Genomic DNA, 13138 nt, shown 5'->3' with positions numbered 1-13138 from the left:
ACATATTTGCGTGCCCTAAAATTAATGTTTAATAAAAAAACACGGAGGGCACCTTAAATAAAATGTGTGTCGTCTAACCATGTCGCTTTATAAATTTTAATGAAACGCATGTTTCATCCAAGGGGGAAATGAAATCCCAAAAATTAAAAAGCCCGCTTTGTTTCCACCGGCTGAAAACCCTAGCTCATCCCCGCCGAAAACCCCCTTTCTTTCTTTCTTCTCTCTCGATTCTCAAACCTCCACCGCTTCACTTCTCCATATCTTCTCTCCAGCTTTGCATCTTCAGCGCGATCCTACCACAACTTCGCATCTTCGTCGCTTGTTCCCATAACTTCTCCACATCTGCTCTCCAACTTCTGCTCAACTTTCTCTATACGTCCGGTTCTTGTTCGAAGACCGGAGATTGAGACGCTGTTGGTGAGAGCAAGGCCATCCACCACTGGGTAGACCCTCACACCACCCATCTCTGACCATAACTCCTTCTCCCATTCTTCCTGCCCTCTATGATGAACCTCCCCCAACCTGCAATATGTGAGCAATTGTGGGTACTAAATCGTCATGGACGCGATCGAGAAGCAAACTCAGAACCGCATTCCAGAAGAAACGAAAAGAAGAAGAAATAATTTGTAAAATATGTGGAGAATTCGGCCATTTTACTAAGGTATTCAAATCTCATGATTCTATCATCATCATCATCTTATAAAATGGTTGTTCTTAGTTCTTTAATATTTTTAAATACATGCAGACTGTGTTAGGCTCAACTATCTGATTCATCAACAACTAATATCTTAATATGTGATTTCACAGTAAGCTTTAGAGTGAAGCCCTAAGAGAAGCCATTACTCAAATCACCACATATGCAAAAGAGAAGAAGCATAATTTCACTGAAACCATTAAACTCCAAATTGGACTCAAGAACTACGACCCAAAAAAAGACAAACGTTTCAGTGGAACAGTCAAATTGCCTCACATTCCTAGGCCTAAATTGAAAGTTTGCATGCTTGGAGATGCCCAACATGTTGAAGAGGTAATATGCTTTCTCAACTATCTCAAGAATTGAGCCCAACAGTACTTAAGCTATACTTAATAAACATTTTAAAACCGTTAACTGTAAAAATAAAATATTAAACATAGTACAAGTTCATTAACTTCAAGTAAGACCAAACTCTGCATTAGGATTTTAGAACTCATATTAAGCTTTTTTTGGATACAATCATGCATTGCTGATACAGAGTTGTATTAGTTTCTGTTTTGTTGAATATTGTTGAACCCGAGGGTATTTTACAATGATGCATATCCAACTTGTTGACCTATATAACCCTTTTGTTGAATATCTATAACAGAGCCAAATAAAGGTATCTGAAAAATCAACAAAAAACAACTGTCATGAATACATCTCCGTTTGAAGAATATAAGATATTATTGTCTCATGATCACTCGTGATAAAATCCATGAAGTGATTCAAATGAGTGTGGGTTTAATCCAATACTCGAAGCTTATTTCAGGAGCACTCATGAATACTGCAACTATGTCTAAAACATCTAGACATACTACAGACCCATTCATGACAGTCTTGCCTCAATACCTACTTCCAAAGTATGATCGAGTGTGGACGGTTTGAATAACCTAGTTATTCGGGAAGTCAAAACATGCAAAGTGAAACACAAGAATAATACTAATCCTATATGGCCCCAAAACTTTTTGAGTCATGTTGATTACTCATTATTCATTTACCTATGGTCCTTTCTTTGTGGAATAGATCAATTGAAAACATTTCAATGACACTCATTTCACAATTCCAAATCCTTATGATAAATGTAAGAATACAAGATTCTTTGCCATTTAGTGAAATCTGTTAGATTCTAAACTTATATGCAGTGATCCTCTTGTAATAACTATGCACAAAAGTCACAAAAGACTTGGTTAAAGACATTACAAATTATTCCAATGGAGAGCAATTCCATGGAAACGAAGTCTCACATTCAAAGTCCATTCCTTTGAACTTCCTTCTTGCATTAAGTTTTCTAATCTTACACAGATTTAAAGAATAACTTCCACTAATGGAAACATCTCCATATTCCCATTTTGACTATCACTTCTGAACAAGAGTTGCCTCTTTTCAGAATATGTCAATATGGTCCTTCCAAAATTAACACTATACTTCCAACTGTCCATGAGTAACCAATCTTTGGTAAGCCTCAGATTGTCCTCGACAATTGCTTAATCGTTTTAGTCATATACAGTTCTTGTCCTTTTTCCTTCTTAATGCCCTAGGCATTTGGAAAATTCAGAACACATAGAAATATTATAGCATATGCAATCGATCCTATACCCGAAGCATATGGGATACGATTCATAATGTCTCACATAAAGACATGATCCTTGACCAGTCTTTTGCTATAATTTTTTCTATTAGCCATGTTCTCAAAATTCGGACTATGAGGAGGGATGCCGTAATCATAATCGAATATTGGGAACGCAATTAATATTTACATATATAGAATTTCCTTATGTTGAACCATTCCAACATAACATTCATATATATATATATATATATATATATATATATATATATATATATATATATATATATATATATATATATATATATATTTTGACTAAATTTGATTAAAATCTCAATTTAAGCGTTTAGATTTGGAATGAAGTATAATTTCCTCTCCCTTAATTATAGAAAAACAACTTTTCAAACCCTGCAACTTTTCAAATTGAAACTTTTGTTTTCTATAATTAACATTGCTAACTTGCAACACTTAACATAATAATCATGCTCCCACTAACATGATAATTATATTCTTATCAACATAACACTTATGCTCCCACTAGCTTTGACATGTATCCAGAAATCAGATGTACCTCTAGAAATCAATACTTTATTGACTTTCATTACCAAAGTTCAGGTTTCTGATACGAGATGCTTCGATAAGACTTTATCTAAACTTCCCAAAATCATACACATTTCCTTAGATAGCTCACATGTGTGTCTAAACAATTTTATAGATATGAAAAGGGATGCCATAATCGTAGTCTCAAATGTTTAGGCGTTTGCCATTGCTCACAATACGAATGATGAAAAGGGATGTCGTAATCATAATTGAATTTGAGAATGCAAATGTCACAATTTCTATTTGCTTAAAATCTACTTAGTGAAAGCGTTTGATCACCATCATTTTCATGAATCCAAGAGAAACCTTATGACACTTAGATTTTATGGTGTATGTGTTCCTATCCATGTGAATTTGTCAAAAACATAACCACAAGAGGAGGTTAGTACCAAATCCAAACTCATATGGACTAAACTTGTTCAATCTTAACTTTTTGCCACTTGGTAGCACAAGGGCCTACCATGACTTCCAAGTTGTCATGCAAACAATTGAGAACTCATATAACTTACATGCATAGTCAAATTTAACTGGAATGGGCACAGAAACAAGAATATGTCCACACGATAGGCTATAAACCTCAAGTCATGTGCTAGTGATAAACAATTGGTTTTATTCTTGATAGTTCTTTAGACCCTTTTCAAGATCATTAAGAGTCCCACTGACCTCTTGACATCTAATATTCTCTTGTCAAGAACCATTCCTTGACAAAACAAATATTCAAGATTTAGTGCAGATTCTTATCAAGACAAACACTTCACACAATTGGCCTTAGTTGGTCTTTGTTTTATCCAAAACATCACAACTAACCAATTTCAAATGTACAAGAGTAGAAAACATTTTACTCTACATTTGATAAGTGTTTTAAACCTTCTCAACATTATGTCACTCGAGTTACAATCTTGGAGTATGACTCTAAGACTTGTTTTGGAACGAAGTATGGCTCATCTTCTTGATTTAACCATTTCAACAATTCACGATTCCTCTTCTTAGCCAAACAAATGCACTAAGATGTCCTTAGAGGATCAATTGTGATATGGTTTTTCATAATCATTAAGATGATCATAAAACATGATACTGAAGTACTCTCCCATCTTTTCAGATTGGAGAAACTTTTATCTTTCTGCCTAATTTGATTCTTCTCATTCGTCCTGCCATACATTGAAACTTTTCCAATGATTCAGAATTATACTTAAACTTGTAAGCACAACCATATTTACTAAACTTTAGTAAATCATGACGAATAGCCTTATCGTTCTTTGTAGTGGATCTGATCAGCGCACGACCAAGTGTACCCAATATCCTAGTCCTTCACTTGACTCACATATACATGTGAACAAGGAATTAGTCTTAATTTCTCAAAGATGAAAATTCTCATTCATCATACAATACAAGTTGCATGATTCCAAGTTTCTATCCAACAGAAATTTGGGTGATGAGAATCTTTCCTTATTTGGTAAATAATGACACTACCACAAACGAAAGAATCAAATCCATTTTCCAGTATTGCTATCAATGGAATCATATAAACAACAATTCTCACAAATCCCATTGTAAGGATACTTAAAATAAATAAAATCAAAAATTTTCCTTTTATTTTAAAATTGCGGAAAAACTTATCCTTACAATGCAAATATATATATGAAAACTATGTTGTTATCCATTCCTAAGCAATCTATCATGACTCTTAGGAGCAGCTTCAAAATCCTGATCTTCGAGTCATGCGATCGAAATCCATTTTCGCGATCAGATTCAACATACTCTTCTTCTAAGCTTCTTCTCCTTTTTCGATTCTACAAAACATCAAAATGCGACCTAGTCACATCATGTAATAAGAATCTCCAAATAGGAACTTAATAGAGTTAGATAGTGGACTTTACCTGAAGTATAGTCAAATGTTTGACTTTTACCATCCTAGTGAACTTTCAGGTAAATAAGGCAGCTTCGCAACCAATGCCCATTCCTTTTGGCAATAGAAACATATGGACTCTTTAGTAATGGTACATGGGACTATATGAGACTTAGCCTTTCTCTTAACCATTTGGTCAACCGGGTTGACTATGGCCGATCCTTTTCCATTCACTACTAGAAAAACAGCCTTTTACGATGCGCAATCAATGACACGCGCTGATAGAGGAAACACATTTGTGCGTGCCCTAAAAATTGATGTCAGTTTTCCAAAATATGAAGTATAGAGGACACACATATTTGCGTGCCCTAAAATTAATGTTTAATAAAAAAACACGGAGGGCACCTTAAATAAAATGTGTGTCGTCTAACCATGTCGCTTTATAAATTTTAATGAAACGCATGTTTCATCCAAGGGGGAAATGAAATCCCAAAAATTAAAAAGCCCGCTTTGTTTCCACCGGCTGAAAACCCTAGCTCATCCCCGCCGAAAACCCCCTTTCTTTCTTTCTTCTCTCTCGATTCTCAAACCTCCACCGCTTCACTTCTCCATATCTTCTCTCCAGCTTTGCATCTTTAGCGCGATCCTACCACAACTTCGCATCTTCGTCGCTTGTTCCCATAACTTCTCCACATCTGCTCTCCAACTTCTGCTCAACTTTCTCTATACGTCCGGTTCTTGTTCGAAGACCGGAGATTGAGACGCTGTTGGTGAGAGCAAGGCCATCCACCACTGGGTAGACCCTCACACCACCCATCTCTGACCATAACTCCTTCTCCCATTATTCCTGCCCTCTATGATGAACCTCCCCCAACCTGCAATATGTGAGCAATTGTGGGTACTAAATCGTCATGGACGCGATCGAGAAGCAAACTCAGAACCGCGTTCCAGAAGAAACGAAAAGAAGAAGAAATAATTTGTAAAATATGTGGAGAATTCGGCCATTTTACTAAGGTATTCAAATCTCATGATTCTATCATCATCATCATCTTATAAAATGGTTGTTCTTAGTTCTTTAATATTTTTAAATACATGCAGACTGTGTTAGGCTCAACTATCTGATTCATCAACAACTAATATCTTAATATGTGATTTCACAGTAAGCTTCAGAGTGAAGCCCTAAGAGAAGCCATTACTCAAATCACCACATATGTAAAAGAGAAGAAGCATAATTTCACTGAAACCATTAAACTCCAAATTGGACTCAAGAACTACGACCCAAAAAAAGACAAACGTTTCAGTGGAACAGTCAAATTGCCTCACATTCCTAGGCCTAAATTGAAAGTTTGCATGCTTGGAGATGCCCAACATGTTGAAGAGGTAATAAGCTTTCTCAACTATCTCAAGAATTGAGCCCAACAGTACTTAAGCTATACTTAATAAACATTTTAAAACCGTTAACTGTAAAAATAAAATATTAAACATAGTACAAGTTCATTAACTTCAAGTAAGACCAAACTCTGCATTAGGATTTTAGAACTCATATTAAGCTTTTTTTGCATACAATCATGCATTGCTGATACAGAGTTGTATTAGTTTCTGTTTTGTTGAATATTGTTGAACCCGAGGGTATTTTACAATGATGCATATCCAACTTGTTGACCTATATAACCCTTTTGTTGAATATCTATAACAGAGCCAAACAAAGGTATCTGAAAAATCAACAAAAAACAACTGTCCATATTCATCTTGCATCAGCTGCAGAAGCTGGAGGATTGGTGATTTTTTTCACTTTTTTTTGGTTTATTTTATATCATTTAATATATCTAATATGTAGGATTTAAGTTTAAACTCCTCCCACCATTTTGTAATTGCTTGGGACAAATTGCTTTGCCTTTGATTTAAGATTTGTTTTACTCTTCAAAATAATAAGCCATGAGAATTAGGTTACTTTTTTTTATAGCCTGTTTGGTTTAGTCCCGATAAGTTTTCTTTTGTCTTAATGTAAAAAAGAAAGAGGCAATTTATACTCAAGAAGGACCCATGTTCATTTCAATATATCTCCCTTTTAATGTTGTCCCATTTAACATATCTTCCTGGATGATAAGGTTTGGTTGGAATGGAATTATATAACTGGGTTTGTAATTGGCTGTTGAATATGGTTTGAATGCAATCAACTGAACATGGGTGGAATGGCTGGAAAGGAATAGGGTGGAATGGCTGGAACGAAATCTCGTGAATGGAATATAATCATATTTGAATAGGGTGGAATCTGATGTTGTACAAGTGACATCAACCTGCATTCAACCAAGGTTTCTTTTAATGTGGAGGAGTTTTGCTGTTCTTGTAACTATGACTTTATCTACATCAATAGCTGCAAGAGAAGGTTTTATTCCCATGGCTGCTTAGGGTTTGGAAAAAGTTCTCTTTTGCCCCTTTCAATTGATCAATTTTCATGTCTTTAAGATATTATTATATTTTTATTATGTTTTAGGTTAATAATTTGTGGGACATTCTCCTTGCGGGGCCCAGGGACAAATTTGTAAGTATGCTTCCACCTTGGCATGCATATGAATGTGCTGTTGAGTATCTTATATTTTCTTTGGGAATTGAGCAAGTATACACAAATGTGAAATACTTAAAGGTATTTCTTTTATCCCATTTGGAATTTATTAAATCCAGAAAATGGAGGTTATATAATATTCCCATTCTATTTTATGATTTAAATTCTTTTTAGTTATTTTCGTTGTAGGATGATTTGCGACACTATCAGCCCCAGTATATAATATTTGTCCCTCTAGTATTTGAAACTTTATACAAGTACATCTTCTCTATTTACTCTTTAACACTTTGTTAGAGTTATATAAATTGTAATTCCCTTGTACAGCCATGCAAGCTTCAGACCAAATGAGGTTCCAGAGGCTGTCGCAGACACTTAACTTCCGGTATCAGGCACTTGCAAATGGTGTTGCTGAGCATGCTGATCAGAGAAGATTAGACATCCAGAAAGAGAAGCTGGAGAAGGCCGCCACTACATCAGCTGCCTCCTGATCCATGTCAACATCATTCAACAATTACACCATTTATGATAAATAACTTAACGACGCACGAAAGGAATTGGTTGAGGTAAATCCTTTTCTTTTCTTTCTTATTTTATTTGGATTTGTATAACCATGTCTCATTTGATGCCAGGTGGATGAGGAGAGAAATGCGATTTCTGAGAAGTTAGTTAGGAAGTATAATGCATCTGTAGAAGAAGAGGAAGAAGTAAAGAAATTAGACAAGTCATTAAAAGATTTGACCAGAGAAGTTCAGGGTTTGGCTAGAGAGAAACAGACAATAGAGAAAGAACGAACAGTAGCTGTTAAAATGACACAGAGGCTGAGCTTGATGTGAAAGACCTTGAAGAGAAAATCATTAGGAGTAGTAAAGCAAAGGTATTATTTTAACTTCATAAACACTTCACATAGAAAGAAAAGCAAAGGTTTAACTTTTTGGTGTTTCTTCTTAATTTCTCACTTGACCTTTTTCTTGTCATTTATTGTTTCTACAACAGAATTATGAAAAAAGAAAAGCAGCTGAGTGTACTCTATCAGAAAGAAGGTCGTGCAACACAATTTCATTCTAAAGCTGCACATGAGGAATGGCTACAAAAAGATATTGATACGTATAACAAGGTTTTGTCCTTAAATGAGAAACATGTAATCATTACATTACATATATACATATACATGAATGGAAATAATGTTTTAACTATAAAATGGTTTCCTTTTGTTATATTATAGGATAATCTACTGATTGGAGTATAAACGAAGTATATCTTTGTTCCTTTTTGTTTTTGATTGGAGTATAACAGTATTTCATTTTAAATGTATCAGATGCTGATTTTTTAAAACCTTTTTAGGGCTTTATGGGGGACAGAAAGTGAAATTACAGCTGAAATCGAGCATCTTAAATCAGAAGTTGTGAAAGCAGAAAAAGCCTTGGATCATGCTACTCCTGGGGTATGTTAATACTTAATACATTAGTACTTATCATTATTGAATGTATCTTTGCTTCTAGAAGATTTGAATGTTGTCATATTCATTAAGGTTTAAATGTAAGCTTATATTATTATTTTTATCTTACAAATAACAGGATATAAGGAGGGGAATTAGTACAGTTAGAAGAACCTGCAGAGAGTACAACATTACTGGAGTGTTTGGTTCACTTTATCGAGTTATTTAAATGTGATGAAAATTTATTCACGGCTATTGAAGTTACGTACTGCTGGAAATAGGTTTTCACAAAGTCTTTTGACACTTGTCTATCTAAAATTTCTTGCTTATATATAAACTTGTATTTTTTTTCTATGCAGCTTATTCCATGTGGTGGTTGAAAATGATGACATTTCAACACAAGTAATTCGACACCTTAATGAAGAGAAAGGTGGTAGAGTTACATTTATACCCCTTAATCGTGTCAAAGCTCCTCATGTCACTTATCCAAAAACTTTTGATGTGATTCCTCTTCTCAAGAAATTAAAATATTCTCCCAATTATGAGCATGAATTCTCTCAGGTTAGATGGTTCCGATGTTTCCTTTTATGTTTTTCATGATGTGATAATAATATTAGAGAATATCAAGTTTTTTTTTTCAAGTGTTTGCTAGAACAGTGCTTTGTAGAGATTTGGATGTTGCTACTCGTGTTGCACGTACTAATGGTTTGGACTGCATTACTGTAACGTTGCTTTGGCAAAGCAGAGAGTTGATGAGTACATATATACTCAGATGATGCAGGAAACCGGTGGTCAGCAGTCCATGTAAGTTTCTTGATTTGTAACATCTTGTATTCAAGAAATAGCAATGTACTTTCCATAAAAAAAATTATAAGTTATATTCTTTGAAAATTTTGCTAGATTGGTAGGTTTAAAAGTAGAATGTCCTACTAAGAATTAATTTTAAAAGTAGAATGAAATAAGTGATTTTGTGTTGTGTTTACAGGGTTGATGAAAGTGAATAACTCTGGAGTTAGAAGAGGAAAAGAAAGCTCAAGCTGAAAGAGATAAGATGATGCAAATGCAAGTGTTGCATTCTTCATTTCAATTGTTAGTATGAAACACAGAGTAGATTAGATGAATGCAAATTTATATATTGTAAGAAATAGAATTGTATGACATTAAATTTTATGCAATGGATTGTATTTTTTGTATATGGTATTTTATTTCTATTATGAGACATTAAATGCAAATTTAATTTAAAAATTAATAAATATATAAATATATATATATTTTTAAACATTTAAATTTACGATACACAAAAATGTGTGTCATCTTCATTTATGACATGACCTTTCTTGACACGGGTTTTAATTATACACATTGCGTGTCATAAATGCGTGTCGTCTATAGACAACGCGCAAAAGCGTGTCGTCTCTCGTTATGACAGGGCTGATGAGACAATGAATCAAGTATTGAACGAATTAGAGAGTAAATTCAAAGTAGAATTGAAAGATTTGAACACCGATGTAAATATGATTTGTTTGGCTCTATTACGCTTTTGCAAATTTTACAGAGTACAATGAATATTCTGTAAAGACTTCGTTACTAAGACACTAGTAGCCACTCCTATTTATAGAAGAGAAAAGCGTACAAAAAATATACTAAGGACTAAACATGAAGCTTCGAATATTATGCCCTAGTAAAATACATTATAAAAATATTCGAAGACCCTAAATACAAACTTCGACTATTACAACATTTCGACCCTTACAATCTCCCCCTTTGTAATCAAAGTCGAAGTCTTCAGTTTGTAAGTAGAGTAATGGAGTACAGCAAAACTCTTCGAACCTCAGTATACCAAGAAATAATTTTCTTCAATTCCTTCTTGTCTCCTTCATTATTCTTTTTGCAGTGGTTCATACGAACAATCAAGTTCGTATATTGAGATGTAGAATATCTCTCCACTTCGCTAGCTTGGAACAAAAACCGCTTTGCTTTTCCAGCTTTATCCTTTCCAGCAAAAACTATTCCAAATGGCTTTAAACATATTTCTCCATCAACATATTTCTTTAACTCAGACTGAGTCAACGAAGGAGCCATTGGAACTTTTACTTCCATTCCCTTTGCAGTAGCCAACTCCACATCAGTCAGTGCTAGGCACTCATAATAATTCTCAATGAAGATTTTGATGTGAGCAACTCCAAGTTTGAATTCCTCTGGATCTGTGTTTTGCAGAAAAGAAAAGGATTTGTCTTTCAGAAGCAATGCCACTTGTATAAGGTCATACAAGTTCATCAGAGGAAAATCTGCAATAGTGAATTCACATGTTTTTCCATTTGCCCTGACCACAACATATTTAACATTTTGAACAATGTTTTCAAAGACCACATCCTTTTTCATGCTTATCACCTTCTTGATCTTGATCAGTGACCATACATCCTCAGGGGCTTTGCTAAGAACTGCATGAAAACGAATTTTCATATGATTCCCTTCATCTTTTTCTTTGAAATTCCCTTCAGCTTTGAACTGAGGCATGATGAACATCATCTCATTTATAGGGAAATCCAACTGGCATGCATCAGTGTTTGTAACCACATAACTCTGTTTTGGCTTCTTATCAAATCAGTACATGTGATTAAAGGCAACCAAGGCTTCGATTGTTTCATAGTTGTAATGTTTTGCTGGATCACCTTTATTCATGCCCTTCGGATCATCAGCCCTCTGAGTCATGATGCTTTGAATAAGCCTCATTTTCTCGAGTTCAGCTTCAGCTTCAGCCTTCTTTTCTTCTTTAGATTTTTCAACCAGAATTGACTTTCCTTTGTCTTTCGAAGCAGATTTTTCAGTTACGTCTTTTAGCTTCGAACCACTTCCACCAGATTCCAAAGGTTTGCCAATTACAATTCCTTTCGAAATTGTTCTTGTAATTGGTAATGTTGTTACGATTGTTGAGGTCACTGGTTGAGCAGTCACAATTACTGGTTTTGTTGAAGGGATGCTAGATGGAAATACCTTGCCCACCACTTTCGCTTCTTCTTCTGTTGACTTCCTTTCTCCCCCTTGCACCCCTGTGAAAACAGGAGGGGCAGTAGTTGTGGGAAGAAGACTAGATATGCGAAATAGTGGAGCAAGTTGCTTGTTAAGTATGGCTTCGAACTGCACAAACTTCTGGGACAAAAATTCTGGAGTAATCAACGATGACAAAACCGGTTTTGTTGAAATCTCCTTCAACTCCTTTAACAACTTGATCACATCTTCAAAATTTTCACTTTCAGACTTGAATATTTGAGTTAGTTGAGGACTCAAACCTTCATATAGCTTGACAAATCGAGTGACAGCATCATAAATGATATCGACCTTCTGATTCAAGGACGCATAATCATGTTGAATAGATAAAATTTCCTTTTTCATGTCTTCACGAAGTTCGTGAATTTTTGGAGTTAACATCCTCCCTCACTTTCTTGACTTCCTGAACAAAAATAACATGTCGTTCTTTTGTTATGCTTCGCAGATCCTTAACTTCTCCCATAAAATCAGATTTGAGAGTTTTAACACGAAGCTCAAAATTCTGATCTGTATAATCAATCTTTTCTAAAATAACAGACTCTGAGGCTTTTATCATTCCAGAAACTTTGTTGATTACTCTTGATTCAAACATCTTGAACATAGAATCAACCTCCAAACTTGAAATAGATGAACCTCCGCCAAGATCAGCTTGAGATTGAATGATGGAGTTCAACTTTTGATTAAGAATTTTGTATTGCTTCATTGTCATTAACATATGATCAGGAAATTCTTCATCTTCATCATGAAACTCTAGGTCTTCGAATATTCCACCAAACCCTTCATTATAAGTTTCAGTGGGTGAAGATGGTTTGGGTGTATCAGTGGATTGAGAGGAAAAAATGGAAGTAATTGGTTGATTGATGATATGTTCAAAGGTTGGAGAAACAGTGGTTGATGTGAGAGGAATAGTAGATGTTGGTGTAACAGAAACCAATGATTCGAAAGGAGTAGAGATAATTGGACCTTGATCTGCATCTTTCGAACCACTTTCACCCATGTTGACATTTGCATCCGTATCAGATACGTGTGCAGGGATGCCTGAAGTTCGAACCTCCTCAAAAATTGACTTGGCAATCGAAACTTCGGGTGGTATGATAACAGTCTTCTCAGGAATGGAACTTGTAATGATAGAAGTGAACTCTAGAGTTTCTGGCATTCGTTCATCCTCTTCTGTAGACTCAGTAGATAAAACAATCTTTCGAGTCTTCTTCGTCTTCTGCTTTTTCAGTTGTGACAAGTGTTTTGCCATATCTTCTGCTGCCCTTTTCTTGGATCCAGGAGAAACAGGAACAGGTACCTCACGAATTAAAACTCCTTGGTGAGTAATATGAGGCTTGCGAATC

General features: G+C 35.0%; 2 long non-coding RNA genes across 15 annotated transcripts; both read left to right on the top strand.

Annotated features, from left to right (window-relative positions):
• The first annotated feature begins 5234 nt into the window (after positions 1-5234).
• Positions 5235-8186, top strand: LOC145115767 (uncharacterized). Of its 12 annotated transcripts, none has more exons than XR_013711701.1 (5): positions 5235-5763; positions 5910-6129; positions 6858-7569; positions 7637-7875; positions 7942-8186. It is a non-coding gene; the product is annotated as an uncharacterized LOC145115767 (long non-coding RNA). The 12 variants fall into 12 exon arrangements; XR_013711697.1 differs by having other exon boundaries at positions 6446-7569; XR_013711698.1 differs by having other exon boundaries at positions 5910-7135; positions 7244-7291.
• Positions 8187-8674: 488 nt separating this feature from the next.
• On the top strand, positions 8675-9940 carry LOC145115768 (uncharacterized). Of its 3 annotated transcripts, none has more exons than XR_013711704.1 (5): positions 8675-8753; positions 8887-9028; positions 9107-9308; positions 9405-9551; positions 9733-9940. It is a non-coding gene; the product is annotated as an uncharacterized LOC145115768 (long non-coding RNA). The 3 variants fall into 3 exon arrangements; XR_013711703.1 differs by having other exon boundaries at positions 9400-9551; XR_013711702.1 differs by having other exon boundaries at positions 9390-9551.
• Positions 9941-13138: the final 3198 nt, after the last annotated feature.

This window comes from Lactuca virosa, chromosome 5 (assembly GCF_052849685.1).
Source record: "Lactuca virosa cultivar CGN04683 chromosome 5, Lactuca_virosa_CGN04683_v6, whole genome shotgun sequence".
NCBI classification, from domain to species: domain Eukaryota; kingdom Viridiplantae; phylum Streptophyta; class Magnoliopsida; order Asterales; family Asteraceae; genus Lactuca; species Lactuca virosa.
This window is presented reverse-complemented; position numbering and strand designations above follow the sequence as displayed.